This window comes from Acinonyx jubatus, chromosome D1 (genome assembly GCF_027475565.1).
Source record: "Acinonyx jubatus isolate Ajub_Pintada_27869175 chromosome D1, VMU_Ajub_asm_v1.0, whole genome shotgun sequence".
In the NCBI taxonomy this organism is placed as follows: Eukaryota; Metazoa; Chordata; class Mammalia; order Carnivora; family Felidae; genus Acinonyx; species Acinonyx jubatus.
The window spans coordinates 2,023,461-2,040,708 of NC_069390.1; the positions used below are offsets into that span (position 1 = coordinate 2,023,461).

The 17,248-nt window shown below is 61.0% G+C and overlaps 1 protein-coding gene across 4 annotated transcripts in view; it reads left to right on the forward strand.

The window, feature by feature from the left end:
- Positions 1-17,248, forward strand: part of KCNQ1 (potassium voltage-gated channel subfamily Q member 1) — a 318,704-nt gene that overhangs the window by 174,726 nt on the left and 126,730 nt on the right. The window lies entirely within an intron of this gene.

The following is a 17,248-nucleotide window of genomic DNA, read 5'->3' on the forward strand; positions in this document are numbered from 1 at the left end:
TGGCTACTATCCAACCACCCACCCACCCATCCATCCAACCATCTGCCCATCCAACCATATACCCACCCATCTGCCCCTCCATCCATCCATCATCCACCCACCCACCTACCTATCCATCCATCCATCCATCCATCCATCCATCCATCCACCCACCCACCCACTCACCCATCCATCCAACCAACCATCCACCCACCCGGCTATCTGTCCATCTACCCACCTACCCATCCAAGTATCCATCCATCCAACCAACCATCCATCCACTCACGCAACCAGCTATCCATCCGTCTACCCACCCACCCACCCAACCATCCCTACACCCATCATCCGTCTGCCCACCTGTCCATCCAAGTGTCCAGCCAGCCAGCCAACCATCCACCCATCCACCCAGCTATCCATCGTCTACCCACCCACCCAACCAAACATCCATCCATCCAACCACCCATCCATCCAACCACCCATCCTACCTTCTCTACATCCATCATCCATCCACGCATCTGCCCATCCAAACATCCATCCATCCAACCATCCAACCATCCATCCACTGACCCACTCACCCATCCAACCAACCAACCATCCATCCACCCTCCCAGCTGTCCATCCATTTACCCACCCATCCCTATATCCATCATCTGTCCACCCACCATCCAGCCATCCATCCAGCCAGCCAGCCAGCCATCCATCCATCCTCCCATCCTCCCTACACATCTGCAGAGCTCCTCCTGGGTACTGGGCGCTGCAGTAAACACTGGCAATTGGTGGCAAACAGCAGTCAGGAATCTGTCCTCGCAGGGCTCTCGCTCCATGCAGGTCTTAGCAGCAAATCTGGGGCAGTTTAGACCTTATGTGAACCCTCAGTCTGTTCTCAGAAGTTGGTAGCCCCACTCCACCCCAACCAGGATTGACTTTAAGGGAGTGAGGGGGAGGCTGGAACCAGCCGAGCAAGCAGCCATCCCTTACTGAAAACAAGCAATGAGCCCATTCATCTCAACTGCTTTTGCCTGAAATATGTGTCTACAGAAAGAGCCAGGAATCTCCCCAAGGGTGAGAGTCACTTTCTTCTTTGTGGTGCAGCCTGGAGGACAAAGGGAAAATGGTGTCATCTTTTTACACGTCAACAGCTTGTCCTCTGACTTTCAGGAGCAGTGCCATGCCCAGTTTGGTCATCTCTGTGTCTCCCGACCAGTCCACAGGAAGGCTGTACAGCAAGCCTAGCCTGGGGCGTCTGAGTCAGAGGGTCAGCCAGCCCTCACCACATGGGCAGGTGTTTTGGGGGCATCTACCAATTCCAGTGGCAGGTCGTAACCAATACCATCGCATGGGGCCCTGCACTCAGAAGGGCCCCCCACACGTAGGGCTTTAATGCTCTGGAGCCACCACCTTGAAATTCTCAATGATTTTATCTTTGAACTTGTGTTTTGTAAGTGAAGTCCGGTGGGGCCATGGAGTATGCTCCAGGGGCTGGGAGCCTAGGTTCCCATGTCCTGCCACCTTCCTGCCACCTTTGCCTGCCCAGCCTCCCTCTCCCTGCTCCCACCAAGTGGCCACTGTCCCCCCCTGCCCTGGCCGAGAATGGCAGGGAGGGACTGGGGTCACGGCCACACCGTGCAACACTGGGATTCCTACCCGGCAGGTAGAGGTGACCTTGCCGGCCTTGTGGAGCTGTTGACACGAGAGCAAGAGAGCGACACAGGGGGCACTGCCTGCCTCTTACTGCCCGGAGCGGGTGGGACAAGCCTCCCTCCTCTGCCTCTCCTGGCCTCCCGCACCCTCCCGTGGGAGGCAAAGACCCTCCCCGGACACCCTCCTGCCACGTCCACTTCCACCTCCCTAGGGTCCTCAGGGGGATGTCACAGACCTCCTGCCTGGGTGGGGTTTCCAGTCCAGCAGGAAAGACGGACAAGAAATTCTCAAGGTGCTCTGGACGTTCTTTGTCAGCGCCTACAGCCCCCTCTGTTGTTTTGTTAGCTGGGTCTTGGCCCCAGTACCTGATGCCTCTAGTCTTTGCTCGGGAACGCGAGCTTTTCCCCAACGTCTTGGTTTCGCTTTTGTCTGTCATCCACAGATCTTGATCGCCGGATGAAAAGCCACCTCGGGCAAGTCCGCTTAAAATGGTGACCCCCCTTTCATAAGAGTGACAGGGTGTTGACTGGGATTTCGTCTTGAAACCTGGTGTTTAAGATCGTGAACACCGAGTTGACTTGATGTTAACCAAAGTTGGGTTCTGATGACATGACTGGATGGGGGCACACCTCTCGCGCGGCCCGTTTCACTTGTGTATGTTTCCTCGTGGCGGTGCCGGCCCCATCGAACCCTCCAACCTCAGACGCTGAGACCCCGAACGCTTGGATTTCCTCCCAACAGACTCCCTCGTGCAGAAAGTCGTGGGCACCGCGCCCTTTGGTGCTCGAGTGACCGTCTTCTTGGGACTGTGCTTCGAGCCAGGCCGAGGAGGCTGCTGCCGTTGGCTGTGACACAGTGGTCAGGGAGGATGGTTCCGGGTCACGTGCAGGCCCGTCCTCAGCCCTCAGCCCCTGGCTGTGCGTGGGGGTGTCGCTGCCTGCCGGCCCCGGTGCACCTGTTCTGTGCCCACGCCACCCCCCCTCCTCTTCGCTAGTCCTTTGGGGGAGACAGAGAGGAAAACATTCCAAGACTGAGAGGGGTTTGTTGTCTCGTCGGAGACAAGAGACACGTGGGAATTGGCTGCAGAGGCATGTAGGGCTGGGCGGACCCCGGGCCGGGAGTGCTGGGAAGGGGGCCTAGAGCCGGCTTGGGCACATCAGAATGTGGGGAGGGCTGGCAGGCATGGCCAGCCTGGGGGCTCTGTGACCCCGGGAGCCCTGGGCTGTGATGCCTGCTCCTCGTCACCTTCTTAAGCAGGGCGGGTGCAGGGCAGAGCGCCCGGGGAACCTGGTGGCCTCAACGCCCGCTTCCCATGTGACAGAGGGTATCCGCTGTGTCTCATCTGTGCGTGGGGGGGGGGGGGGGGGCGCTGACCGAACGTCCCTTGCGCTCCCTCCAGCGCTGATGTTTGGGGTTCAGAAGGTTTCCTCGCAGCCCCTGCACCCGAGCACACGCACGCATACACGCACACACAGCTGAAGAGAATTAGGCTCAAAACGTCCACTCGGCTTTTCTCTTGATTCCGAGGTATTTAGAATGGGGGTGGGGGATTAGGAGAGGAAGTTGCTAAGCTAATTCCCCCGCGTTTGCCAGCACAGAAGTGTAGATGGGGCCCAGAGCCCCGGGCGTCCCCGGGGGGTGGGGGTGGGGGGATACCAGCTCTCCTCCCACGGGGCAGGGCAGGAGGGAAGGGCTGGTGGGAGCCCCGCACCCCAGAGCCGGGACAACGGCAGGCCCTGGCCCGGGGCATCTCGGGTTCGCGACTCAGCCCCCCGCCACCACCGTCCCACCCCCAGAGGCTAAAGGTGGGACGGGCCTCAGGCGCAGGCAGGTTCCCAGAGAGCTGCTTCCCCCTGAAGCAGAGAGGCCCAGGGCCACGTGGCCGCCTCTGCAGCATCTTCCAGGGAAGGCCCTGCCCCAGCTGCTCTGAAAGTGGAGGGGAACTCGGCGGGGGGGGGGGGGGGGAGGGGGGCGTGAGGAGCCCAGGGTACCCCCAGGGGCCGATGCAGACGCCAAGAAGCCTGCTTTTCAGGTCGGCCAGTGCACCGGGTGCCCACCATCGGCTCCCATGTCCCCCGAAGCGGCGGCCACCGCTCAGTCCCCCTCGGTGAGATGGGCACTCGCACACGCACCCCTGCGGCTATCCCGGGGGGGTCCCTGTGACCCCCCATCAGGTGGCTCTTCACTGATCCAAGGTCTCTCTGACCCTGCTTCCCACATGCTCCTTCCAGAGCCTTCCTTCTCCTGTGGCCTCTGTGCGCCTCGCGTGCCCAGATTCCACCTGGGCCTCCCCTCCGCCCCGAGACCTTGGGGTGTGTTGATCTGCAGCTGACTCCCCACTCCCGCTCTGCCCTGGCACTCATGTCTCACCGTCCTCGCCCCCGAGCTGCCCCGTGCCCAGAGGTGGCATGGCCTCCCATCTCCGGGCAGAGCCCTCATCTGCCAAGCCTCCCTGCCTCGTGCTGTCCGCTTTGGACCTTCACACCCCCAGTGAGGATGAGTAGACTCCAGACCATCCTGGGCTTTGCAGGCCACAGGAGGGATGAAGCACGGGGGGACGTCTCTGGGCGGTTTGGGGAGAGTGGCAGTGAGGATCAGGCCCCCCTTCTAGAAAGACCACTGTGGCCGCTGAATGGAGAGAGAATTGGGGAATGGGGGTGGGAGGGGAGATGGAGGGGGGTCTTGCCTTGTGGGGAGACTTGCCATCACCCCGTGGTGGAGGCAGGAGGCCTGGGGGAAGGTGGCACCTGTTGGGGGGGTGGTGAGAGCAGCCAGGCGGGGCTCTCACAGGGGGTGGCTTTGGTGGGACCCTGTGGCCCAGGGCAAGGAGGGCTGCAGGTGGCCCCGTTCCAGGATAACCTTGGGCCCCCACGGTACCCCTTCTCCAAGAGCAACATGGGAAGGGGATCATGGGGGAATGCCATTAGACGGTTCTGCGTGGGGGTCGGCGCTGGCCTCATGAGCAGATTTGCTGTCCTGCCCTGGGATGGGGAGGGGGGGGGGTCTCGAGTCCAGGCGGTCTGATGAGCGGCAGTGTGGGGTGTGGGTCACTTCCTTCCCATCAAGAGGGCAGCTGTGCTGTGTGCATGTACGTTCAGGCATTGCACAGCCAAGCCTTGATTAGCCGACCCCGATCCTCCCAGAGCCCCCGCTTCGACGCGGGTTAACTCAGCAGCTGTCTTGTGAGCACCTGCTTGGGTCCTGGTTGGATGCCAGGCGTGGGGGGTGGGAAAGCAAAGCGAGCTGGGCCCTGCCAGACCCGCCGCCTAAAGAGCCTTTTGCACCATCACCTTCCAGAGGCCAGTTCTTCCCACAGCGCGTCCCCCCAGGGCATGTCTGCCCCCCGCTTCCTGCCTAGGCCGGCCGTTGGCACAGCCACGACCCAGCTACGATCCCCCCACCCCGGCCCTCGGGACTGGATGGGCCCAGGCGTTTGAGGACATTGGCATTGCCAGGATCAACCCAGAAAGGACTTTCGATGATCTCTGCCGTCCTGGGAGAAAGTGCTGATAGGAAGCCCCGTCCCCGTTGCCCTGGTGGTTGTAGATTGTTTTTAAATGTTGAAGGGCCCTCGGTCTACATGTGTGGTGAAAACAAACACTTGTAGAGAACCCACTACGTCCTGGGCTCTGTGCCCGTAGAGGGCAAGCCCAGTGCCGTGAAACCCACCAGGCCTCTGGTGAGCAGTGGGCACCAGATGATTGGCTATGGGGGGCTTTGGGGAACCGACTGAGAATGTTCTGATCAAGCCAGACAGGCTCAGAGGATGGGTGGAATTTGGACAAAAAAGACAAGAATGTGGAGAAAAGGGTGATCCGTCTGGGACACCACGTGGCATGTGGTTTTCAGATCTGTCCGTGAGGTCTCTGAGACTCCTTCCTTCAAAAGGTAGAGCTGAATCCCCCCCACCCCCCGCCAATGCCTTGATGTTGGTGTGGACTCAGTGATTTGCCTCTGATAAATAGAATATGATGGCGGTGTCTGAGCGCACCTTCCAAAACCGGTCACGAAAGGCACTGCTGCTTCCTTCTTGCTCTCCCACTGGGATCCCTGGCTCTGGAAGAAGCTGGCCGCCATGTTGTGAGGGCACCCAAGCAGTCCTGTGGAGAGGTCTGTGTGGTGAGAAACTGAGGCCTCCCACCTATGGCCTCCTGAGCACATCATCATGGTGGGGGATTCTCCAGTCCCAAGTCTAGACATCAGAAGGCCACAGCCCCAGCCCACATCCCAGCTGCAGCCCCCCAAGAGACCCGGGGCCAGAACCACCCAGCCACTCCTGGATTCTGACCCACAGAAGCCATGTGATATAACAAACATTCGTTGCCTTAAGCTGTGAAGTTGTAGGCTAATTTGTTACTCGGCAATAGCCGGCTGATATATGCCAGGTTCAGTCTGACCCTTGACAGGGGCAGCAAAGGGGGCTTGGCCTGCCCGTCAGCTTTTGCCGGTGGTTGGTGGCACCTGGGCACGGGAGAGAGAGTGCAATGGCCAAACGGCAGTGTCTGCCCCAGACGTACACGCCGTGCCTCTGCTCTTCCGGGATTTGAATTCCGTCTTCCAGGCCAGGGGCCGTCCACCTGAGGTGCCCGTGAGAATCCCAGCCCCGCGTGGGCCCCACTCAGAGATGAGTGCTTTGGACTCAGCGGGTGGTCCCTGGGGGGTTTGAGCAGAGGGGCGACTCTGTGGCGACGTGCTTCTGGTTGGGAGAAGCTACCGGCTGGCATGCAGCCCGGCAGCCGGAACAGGTGATTGCTTTCTCCCCGAGAACATCCAACTCCAGCTCTTAAACACGCGGGTAGGACGACAGGCAATGCCGCTCCTGGGACTGGTGACCAGGGACCCCGCACCGCCAGGTAGTCTCCTCGGGTGTGGCCTGAGGGTCCAAGGGCTGACCTTGAGCTCCCACGTGGATGGTTCTTCTGTGACCGGGGGCCTCCTCAGCCAGCTCTGGCCCGGTTCGCCTTCTGTGCGCTGGGAACACTGACGGGCCCTCTCCTGGGTTAGCCACAGGGAACGGGGAGCAGGCCCATGGGGGTGACGGCCTGTCCTGTGTGGGCAGACGGTGGCACCGGGGACCCCAAGTGGGGAGGCACGGCCTGTTTTACGTAACCAATGGAGCGTAGTGGCCCCTGTATGCCGCCCGGTCCCAAGGGCTTTGTGTGACAGTAATTCCTTTCCTCCCATCGCAACCTGCCGTGGCGATGGGGAGACTGAGGCCAGTAACGCCAGGCATCACACGACCAGCAGGTACTAAAGCCGGGCTTTGCTCATGGGCGTCCCAGGACCAGGCTCCGTCTGTCCGTCCTTCCCTCTGCCACGCGGCCTTGGTGTGAGGGACACGGGCTCTGCTCACACAGCAGCCCTTCCACTTGCCTGGGAGGTGCCGGTGTGGACACAGGGTTCACTGGTGACTCTTGCCCACATTTGCCGGGGAGGGTGGAGACCCCCCGAGCACCAGCCCGCCTTCCCTAGAGTTTGTGTGCCCAGCGGGGGAGGACGTGCGGGCAGCCGCACCCCCAGACGTACCAGGCCCCTCGGGGTGTGCCCTGCTCCTCAGGTCGCCTCCAGCAGACAAACAGGCGGGGACCCCTGCTCCCGAATCGTTCCACGTGAACGTGACGTTCTTCTCTAACGTGGCCAGGGACGCCTCGGAGGGTCCCCTCAGCAGGGAGAGCACGACTCCCCCCGGCCCAAACCCGCTCTGCGGCAGCCGCATGGTGGACTTAAACACCTTCTCGGCAGAGTCCCCTCCTTTCTGGGGTCTGCAGCCCGACCCCCGACCCCCAGCACGGCCAGGCAGAACTGGGCAAGGCGGTGAACCAGGGTTTCGTTTGTGCCGTGGGCCCTTGCCATTGTCTCTAATTTGCCCGCGTTCCTCCTCTTTCTTTGTAGCTTCCCTTTGGTGCACCCCAAATCTCTGAGGAGCGTGGGGAGGTGGGGCAGGGAGTCAGCATAGGCGAGGCCTCTGGGGGTGCGCAGTGGCCCCAAACCTCAGCGCTCGACCCGCTTCTACATGCGGGAGGCGAGGGCTTTACAAAGCCTCGGCTCGAGGGAGGCAGGGATTTGGTGTCCGATGGGGGGGGGGGGGGGCGGGTCAGCCTCCTTCACCCCGTTCCCTCCCCAGGCCCACGGGGCTGGGGCCAGAGTCCTCCTCGGGACATGTCGATGGCAGCAAACATTTTACAGATGTGACATGCTCCGAGCCTGGCAACAGGGGCGGCTCCAGCTGCTGGAGAACGTGGTTGGATTTACGTCCACAGCAAAGCACCCCGTCACCTTTCTCTGCTTGGAGTGTAATCTTTTTTTGGAAGCCTTGCTGGAAAATCTGAATCTTGTGAGCCATCAGCTGTTTATAATCAGAGAAGCATATGTTTAAAAGAGCTGAGGGGCCTTATAAACTCCGTGTGCAAATTACCTTTGGGGCTGCCTGCCCCGCTGCCCCTCCCCACGGCTGCCATCCCTGGCGAGGGGCTCAGCGCGCTGCCCAGAATTAGCTGTCACCCCGTTGTGGCATGGGGTCTGTTTAGCGTTAGCCACGTCAGCTTGGCCCCGGAGCGTGGGAGCTTCCATGTCTGCTGCACGGCTCCCAGGCACCCCCCCCAGGCCCCCCCCCCCACCCCAGCTGCAGAGGACTTCTGGTCTCCCTGTTGCTGGGCGAGAAACGTCCAGCCTGGGGGCCGCGTAGCAAGACGTGGGTAGGAGCTCGGCCCTCCGGGCCCCCACGCTCAGCAGGGGCAGCCCAGAGTCGGGGGCTGCCCTCGGGGCCGGCCGGGGCGCCCTGGTCCCGCAGGTCTGTTTGTTCTGTGCTTTTCAGTTCTTGTTTTTGTTTTCGCAATAGCTTTATTCAGATATCCCTCGCATACCGTACAATTCACCCATTGAAAGTGTGCGAGCCGATGGCTTTTAGTGTTTCGGCGTTGTGCAACCGCCACCGCTGTCTGGTTCCAGAACGTTTTCAGCACCCCTAAAAGAAACCCTGTGCCCGGGTGCAGTCGCTTCTCACTCCCCCTCCCACCTCCCAATCCCGGGAAGCCACAAATCTGCTCTCTGTCTGGATGGATTTGCCTGCTGTGGACATCTCGTAGACGGAGAATCACACAGCACGTGGCCTCTTGTGGCTGCCTCCTCGCTTGCCACGGTTGTCCTCAAGGTCCCCCCATCCCTTGCGGGGGCTTCACTGCCAAGCGGTACCCCGCCGTGTGGCCACACCCCGTTTGGTTTGTCCTTTCGTCCGTGGATGCATATCTGGGGCCATTTCCCCTTTTCAGCGGTTATGAAGCATGTTGCCGTGAACATTACCGTGCGAGCTTTTTGTGAACACGTATTTTCATTCGTCTGGGGTCTGCCCCAAGTTGCAGAATCGGCGGGTCACGGGGGAGCTTGACGTCTAACCTCGTAAGGGACCAACCCCCCGACGGGTTTCCCGAGGTGGCTGCAGCTCCTTGCCTTCCTCCCGGCTTCATGTGACGCCTCCGACGCCGCCACGTCCTCGCCCACACCTGCTGCCCTGGGTCGTTTTCACGTCAGGGATCCTGGTGGGGGCGAAGAAATATCTCGTTGTGGTTTTGAATTGCATCTCCCTGATGGCTGACGAGGTCGAGCGTCTTTTTCGTGTGTTTATTGGCTATTTGTTCTTCATCTTTATGGAATGTCTAGTTAGCCCCTCCGCCCAGTGTCTATTACGAATCATTTTATTATTGAGCGGTTTGAGTTCTTTATATATTCTGGATGCCAGTCCTCTATCAGACGTGTCCCCCTCCGTTTTGTGGGTTGTCTTTTCACTTTCTTGCTGGTTTCCTCTGGCTCACGATAATTCTTAATTTTGATGAAGCCCAAGCAAACTACTGTGTTCTCTTGATGGTTGTGCGTTTAGTGTTCTAAACTAAGAAGCATCGTGCAAATCCGAGGCCACAAAGATGTATTCCTGTTTTCTTCGAAGTGTTTCTTCTAAGTTAGCCTCAGCTCTTACATCTCGATTTTTGATCCATTCGAGTTAACTTCTGTGGACGGAGTGAGGCAGGAGCCTGGCTTCGTTCTCTGGATACAAAGATCCAGTTACCCTCGCACCACTTACTGAAGAGACCGTCTTTTCCCTGCTGAACGCTCTCGGCACCCATGTCAAAAACCGACTGACGGTAAACGTGAGGGCTTATTTCTGGGTTTTCCATTCTATTCCATTGATCTGTACGTCTGTCCTTATGCCAGCACCCCACCGTCTTGGTCACGGTAGCTTTGCAGCAACTTTTGAAATTAGGAAGTGTGAGTCCTGCAGCCTTGACAGGTGAGCTGCTCACCTGTGTCTGCCCCCGCAGCCGGGCTGGGCCAAACCACGTGAACCAGATTGGGTCTTCCAGCTTTGTTCTTTTTTCAAGATTGTTTCGCTGTCCCGGGTCCCTCGAGCATCCATACAAATTTTGGATCTGCTTGTCCATTTCTGCAAAGAAGCCAGGTGGAATTCTAAGAGGGATTGCCATCAACCTGTAGGTCATTTTGGGGAGTATCGGCATCTCAACAATGTGAAGTCTTCCGTCCGTGGACATGGGATGTCTTTCCGTTTGGTTTAGATCGTCTTAGGTCCTGGGGAGGGGCTACTGTGCGTTTATGGACCTGATGCTGCGGGGTTTGGGGCAGCAGGGACCAGCAGCTGTCCTTCCTTCCCACCCACTGGTCCTGCCCAGCCTCCAGACCCATAACTCCCCAGGGTCTCCACGCTCCTCCCAGCCCTGAGCCCCTTCCTCCGGGCTCTGGCAATGCTTCGTGCGCCCAGCTTAGTGCAGAGCACAAAGCGTTGCTCTGACCCAAATCTTTTCACACCCCTGCCTGGGGCACATACCCTCCCCTCCCCTCTCTGGGAGTATCCTCATGTCCCAGTGGGCTCACAAGTTGCCCCTCATACCCAGGGCCTCTCATGCCTCTACTCATGGCTTGGTGTGGCCACCACCCCCAGACTCTGGCTTCTGGAAGCTAGGATGGCTCTACCGTCTCACCTACTCTGCACCCCAAGACTATGTACAAGGCGTGGAAACCCCAGGAAGGTCTATAGGAATAACTAAACTGTTTCCCGGACGAGTAGCTTTATGGCAGTGCCTGCCCCCATCGAGAGAGAGTCCTTAATACCAAGCGAGGCATCTTAGGGCCTCACTGCCAGGGAAAGAGGACTTTGACAGCTTGCAAAAGGAATTTGATTTTTTGATTTCCTTTCAACTCCAGGGTCCCAGATCTGGTGTGTAGTCCTTGAGGGAAGGGTCCTGGCACTGCTTCTGGGGAGGGTGCCTTTGAGGGGAGGCAGATTCGGCTCGTGATGAGCTCACCTGGAGCCAGTGACAGGTGGCTGGGGCTGTTCCACTGCTCACCTGTGTGTGGCCTTTGGTCAGGGCTGGGTCAGACCGTCTGGAGCAGGTTGGATCACTGACAGCTGGTACGCCCCAGCCTCACTGGGTCTCCCTCCCCGTTGGGGAAAGAGGGAAATGCTCCCTGTATTCCCTGCCCCCTCCCAGAAAGCCAGAGAGGGGACCGGGTCCAAGGAGGTGGTGGCTTATGTCCTTTGGGGTCCTGGGGAGGGGCTTTGTGCAGGCATCATCTCATTCAAACTCCGAGTATGGCTCCTTCCCACTCACCCATGGACTGTGCGTTTATGGAGCACCTCTGTGCACCAGCCCTCGGCTAGGTGTGACGGCTGCAGTGTGGTATGGTTGTACGTTCGCTGATCCCAGAGAGGTCCGGGCTGCCTGGCCTCAGGGATATCATTACAGGCTCACCAGGGCCCAGGCCGGAAGGGGGATGGCAGCACCCCAGAGCCGTAAATAGGCTCAAAGCGGGGCCCCCGGAGTCACAGCGAGGTGTTGTGGGGCAGAGAAAAGGGCTCCCTTCCCACCGGCCTCCCCCAGGGTGCTAGGCCGGATTACGGGCCAGCCAAAAGCACATTGCACCGGAGCCCGGAGGCCTGGCTGCCAGACTCTCGGAGGCTCGCCCCCACCTCATAAGATGGCGGTAGGTCAAGGAGCTCTGAGGGCTTCTGTCCCTCTTGGAATGTGCAAATGGGTTACACAGAGGCCTTTAGCGGGAGCCCCCCCGCCCCATGGCCAGCACAGCCTGAGGCCTTCTGTGCCCTCAGCAGCCGTACCCTGTGGCCAGGAAGCCGGAGGGGCTGAGCTCCCGTGCCTTCTATGCACATGACTCCCTTGCAGCCTCCTGGCGTGGGGTGCACACGTTGTCCCCTGGACAGGCTTCGGCTGGCCATGGGGAGGAGGCTGTGGGCGACATGGAAGGATGCCCGCCCCTGCACCCCTGCGAGCCTGTTATCAGAGTGAGGCCAGCCCCCTGGTTGTAAATGGGGGTGGGCTGGGGGATCCTGGTAGGGATGAGGAACCGGAGGCCCCACCTGCGCGGTCCCCCCACCGACACAAGAGCACCCGGGGTGCAGCCAGCTGAAGCCCCCTGTGATATTAACCACGTCACGAAGCATTTGGCATTTGGGGATTTTACGTTAGGGAGGGATTAATGAGCCTCCGAAATGAGATCCCAGAGCAGCCAGGACCCTGCCTGAGACGCAGCTTCCGTGGATTGAGCGTGGGGAGCCCCCACTCCTCCCGGTGCCCCAGGCCAGCCGGACCTGCATTCCACTCCTCCTCCCGCCTTCTGGAAGCGTTCCCTGAATCACATTGTTCGCTGCGCTCGGTCGGGCCTTCTGGGCTCTTCCTCTGCTGTTTGCCATAAAAACGCTCCGGTCATCTTTTCCGCTGTGGTTTTTATTGTTTTATTTTATTATTCCAGCTATATTAAGTCGGCAAGAGCTACAGAAATGGTTTTTTCTCCCCCAGATTCCAGAACAAGTCGTAGCCATGGTAGATTTTAATTCATCACCCTCCCTGCCTTCCTCCCCGCCCCCCCCACCACACACACACATACACACTTGCATTTTCTCCAGCGTTGTCCTTCTCACTGTAAATGGGCGTCTCAAGGACGGGAGCTGGAACAGGTCTCTGCTTCCCCCCCAACCCCCACTCCCATCCAGGGCGAGAAAAAAGTGAGCTCAGATCCCGGGTCAGCCCTGTTTCTGGAGGCCACGGCCACAGGCGCTGCTGGCCCCTGGCCGGGCTGGGCTGCGGTGGGAGCCAAGTGCAGGGTGAAGGCCTGGGGAGGAATCTGGGTTCTTTTGGCTGCTGGTAAGATTACCCATTAAATCCATATTCCTCACTGAGTTCACGTATTCAGAGAATATCCCGTACTCTGGCCGTCTTACATTACTGCAATATTGCTTCCAGATGGGCAAACACCCACTCAGATCCCGGCCCTCGCCAAAGCTACGGCCCAGCGTGCTGCCCGCCACCGTGCCTTTGTTCTGTCCCCGATCACTCGGGGGGGTGGGGGGGGTGTGCCAGGCCTGTGGTCCCCAGCCCCACAAGAGTCTCTGGAGAGAGAGAAGAGCGCGGGAAACTGAGCGTCTCCAGGCCCGAGCCGTGGGCCGCCAAGGCCTCTTCCCGGGGCCTGTTGCCGCCGTGGCAAGGTCCCGGCCCCACCGGTGCCTGGGCTGGCAGAGTCCCGCTTGTCTGCCCTCACGTCGGGGCTGGCTCAGACAGGAGCCTTCCAGCATTCTACACCTCACTGGCGTGGGTCAGATCCCCTCGCCCTCTCGGCCCACTCCCCTTGCACAGCCCACCCCGCCCCCCAAGGCCCCGCCTGGCCCCAGTGAGGCAGTGCGTGAGCTCTGACTGTGCCGTCTGCTGGGCCGTGGACTCTAGGCCTCCTCCTTTCGCTCCTCTGGTCGGCCTGAGCGCGCTCTGGGTGGGGCAGTCATCAGAGACCTGGTCTGTGCCTCTCCCGGGCTGGGCACGGGGCCCCGACCCCACGTGGGGTGGTGTTTGGCAGAAAGGTGGGGGGCGGAGGGTCGGCCGAGGCTTCGTAAAGTCCGATCCCTCGAGGAGGAGACGACACGCCGGGCGGATCCCGCACAGGCAGAGGCGTGGCGGGCGAAAGATGGCACAGGGATCAAGGCCAGGGCACTGTCAGGTGGGAGGAGGCCTCAGAGGCCAGCTATGGAGCCCCACCGCCATCGCTCAAACGGAAGCATTCCCTTCTTGAGCAAGGAGGCGATGCGGACAGATGGGCTCTCGTTCCCCAAAGTCCAGGTCCTGGGACCTGAGTCCTGGCCCCTCACACGCGTGTCTCCAGCTTGTCAGTGCCTGGCCCGGATGCTGCAGCGGGGACCCCGGGGCGGTGCTGCACGTCCGGCCGCGAGGCGTAGCAGACCGTGGCCGCGCCCATCATTGCCGCAGGGGAGAGGTCGTGGGGTGGCTGGGCCAGCCCGGCGCTCAGGGCTATCCTGGGGAGCTGTCGGCAAGGGCACTCCAGGGCACCAGCCCCGACTTACAGAGACATTCACCGTCCCCCCCCCCCCCCCCCACACACACCTGTATCCCCAGCCCGGAAAGCAGCCAGCAGCTTGGACCTGTGCCTCTCTTGGGTCTGAGCTTTCAGGGGAGCCCATGTCTTAAAGGCCGTATCCCAGAGGAGCCAGGGAGGTGGGGCGGGGCGGCCTGTGCCTGTCGCCCAGGTCCCCTTGGTGGCCAGCAGGGGAGGGAGGGGGTCCAGGGAGCACCCTCCTGCAGCCGCCCAGGCAGAAGGTGCCGTGACCAGGCCGAGGCAGGGCTCATGTGACGGAGAGGAGGAGACCAGAGCTCTGGGGACTGTGACGGCTCAGGGAAGGGGGGATGGCCAGGGGCCTTGGTTTCCAGCTGTAGGAGTGGATGGGGGTGGATGGGGACCACCGCACCTGAGAAAGCCCAGGTCTCCTCCCTCCCACCGTCCCAGGCTCTCTCGGAGGAGACTCCCGTCTGTCCCTGGCCGTGCCTGTGAGGGTGGACTGGCCAGCATGGCCTCCTGCTCCCGGGAGCCCCGTGTCGACCTACGTGCCACCTGGCCTTCTGGGGCGGGGGAACGGCCATGTGAGCCTGAGCTCTGGTGACTGAGCGGGCAGGGGGCAGCCAGGTCGGAAACCATGCTGACGCAAGCCATAAAACCATCCCCCGGGGTCTCCGTCAACCCCCCGCCCCCGGTTGGCCCGCTGTGACGGATGGCAGGGAGAGGCCGCCCTCCGCCCAGGGGACAAATTTTGGACCTGACTACCTGAGATAAAACAGGGATTTCCTGACAACCTCAGACCTGCAGCTTTCGGATGAATTCCCTCCCGTAAAAGCCCGTTCCAGAGGGCGTGAGCCACCCAGGGGCTGTGCCCTGCCTTTGACCTCGGCTGCTCTGAGAGTGGCAAGACAGGCTCCGACAGGGAGGCCAGACCCCCTGTCTCTCATCCACCTCGTTCACCTTGGTTGCTGGGCCCACGTTAATTGCTATTTGTATCACTTACAGTTTTTCACATTTTCCACATTTGTGGTCATAAGTAGCCTCACGGCAGTGCGTACCCACTCGGGGCCACGGAAAGAAGCCAGGGGCCCCTCAGCATCCTCAGACAGGCCAGGGCTCCTCTGGGTCCCCCGGAGGGACGGTCTCAGGGGCCGGAGCTACCGGCTAGTGGGCGCAGCCACCGTGGAAGGAGGCGGCCCCGTGGCCAGACACGTGCCCACGTGGCAGCCGCCTAGGAACACTGCCGTGTCTCCTCCTCCGACAGCCTTGTCCCCGGCCTCCAGCGTGGACCTCGGGCTTCCTGGGCACGTGCCTGCCCGCCCGGCTTCCAGGGCTTGGCCTGCCTCGTGGCGTCCACACACACACAGTCTCAGTTCTGCGAGGCCTGCCGGATTTCCACTCCCCACCTGCCAGCCACGGCCGGGCCACAGCTGGCCCGAGACGCAAGAGTCCCGCCGAGAAAGGGAGCTGAGAAGGCGTGGGCGGTGTGGTGCTTCTCCTGGGGGGCGGGGGGGGGTGGCGGGGATCAGGCGGCCGACATCAAACGGGGCAGCGCACGGGTGTATTGGCTCCACAGCGTTATTTCTGTTTCTGCTTCTGGGGGGAGCTGTGGGCAGCCAGGAGCCCGTGGGAACGGGGTCCTGGATAGGAACTTACCGGGATCACTCCCGGCCTCAGGCCGGGAGCTCAGGAGGAGATCAACAGACAGCTGCCGGAGGGGCCCCGGTCTGATGTCAGGTGCACGGTAGTCCGTGAGCCCTGGACCAGTCAGGATGACCAAGGACCTGCTGAGTAACAGACAGCCCCGCGGCTTTCCTTCCCTCTCGAGCTGCTGTCCCACTCGGGCCGGCCAGGGGGTCTGCACAGGAGCCCTGCTTACGGCACCAGCAGGAAAAGGAGGGCTGAGGGGAGGAGTGTTTGGGGGGAGGGGGTCTCTTCTCTCATCAGAGTTTGGGGATCAGGGAGCAGTCCTGATCAGGACTGAGGCTGGCTTTCTAGAAGCGCACTAGCCCTGACCATCGGGGCCCCCGCACGACACGGAGCCGGCCTCCAGCCCGGACCCCTTTTACACGCCGCTCACTGTGGAGAGCCCTGGGTTCTCCTCCTGCCCCCCGACCCACAGGCCGGACGCTTCATCTCGCTGAGGGTCAGCTTAGGGGGCACGAGATCCTCCTTGCGGGGCTGCGTGTGAACTTCACTGAGACTCACGCCCGTCAGGTGCTACCGCTGTTCCCAGCAAGTGAGAAATACGCACCGTGGGGGTTGTGTTATCATCCAGGTGCCAAGTGCACTCGGCCACCAGGTGCGCATACTCCAGCACCTGGGCCTGGAAAATTAACGGTCAGCCGGGTCCCCCCCACCCCGCACAGGCGGTCCTGCTGGCTGGTGCCACGGCCCCTCTGGCAGCCGAGCCGCCCTGCAGGGGCGGGGAGGAGGGGTCCTGAGCAGCGTGCCCTCCCTTCCCTCTCACCCCCAACAAGGCGAACACGCAGGGGTGAGGTGGTGGGGTTGCTCCCCTGCGGCACCCCACCCCCCCCTTGGCAATATTCAAGGCCGTCTCAGGGGAGGGGGTTGGAAATCAGCTTGTGGATCGCCCAGAGCAGGAGGGTCAGCAGCTGGCCCTGAACGCCACTCACAGTTTCTCCAAAACACTCAGTATTCAAAAGCCAACAGAAAGGAGACTTTGAGGTGGCCACGGTAGAGTTCTCCCTCCCTCCAGGCTTTCCGGCCTTTTCCTTGTCCCTCTCGAGAGCCATTACCTATGCCGGCCCCCTCTGGGCCCCACCAGCCCCCTCTGGGCCCCACAGCCCCACCGGGCCCCACCGCCTGGGCTAGGAGGAGACTGGTGCTGGGGGAGGGGAGCTCCAGGAAGTCACGGCCCTCCCCCCACCCTGTATTCAGGAAAGTTCCGCAGGGCCCGCTCGCTGGCTTCTTATTTTGTTCTAACCGCAAGCTCCCAGGAGAGCAGAAGCAAAGGTCCCTGGGGACAGCACTGGGGGGGAGGGGGTGCGGGAGGAGGCGGGGAGCAGGAAAACTGCCCTTGAGAGCCAGGGAGAGGGAAGGAGAGCCTGTCTGCAGCCTTGGGGCCAGAGGACCCCACCCCAGGACCTCAGGGCCTGAGTACCCCAGAGTAGTAACTCCCCATCAGGGTACTTCTAGGGTCACAGGGAAAGAACTAAACTCTGCCCCCCTGGGGCCGGGAAGGCTGCTCTTCAAGCATTTCGTGCTGTGTTGTGTTGTGTTGTGTTGTGTTGTGTTGTGTTGTGTT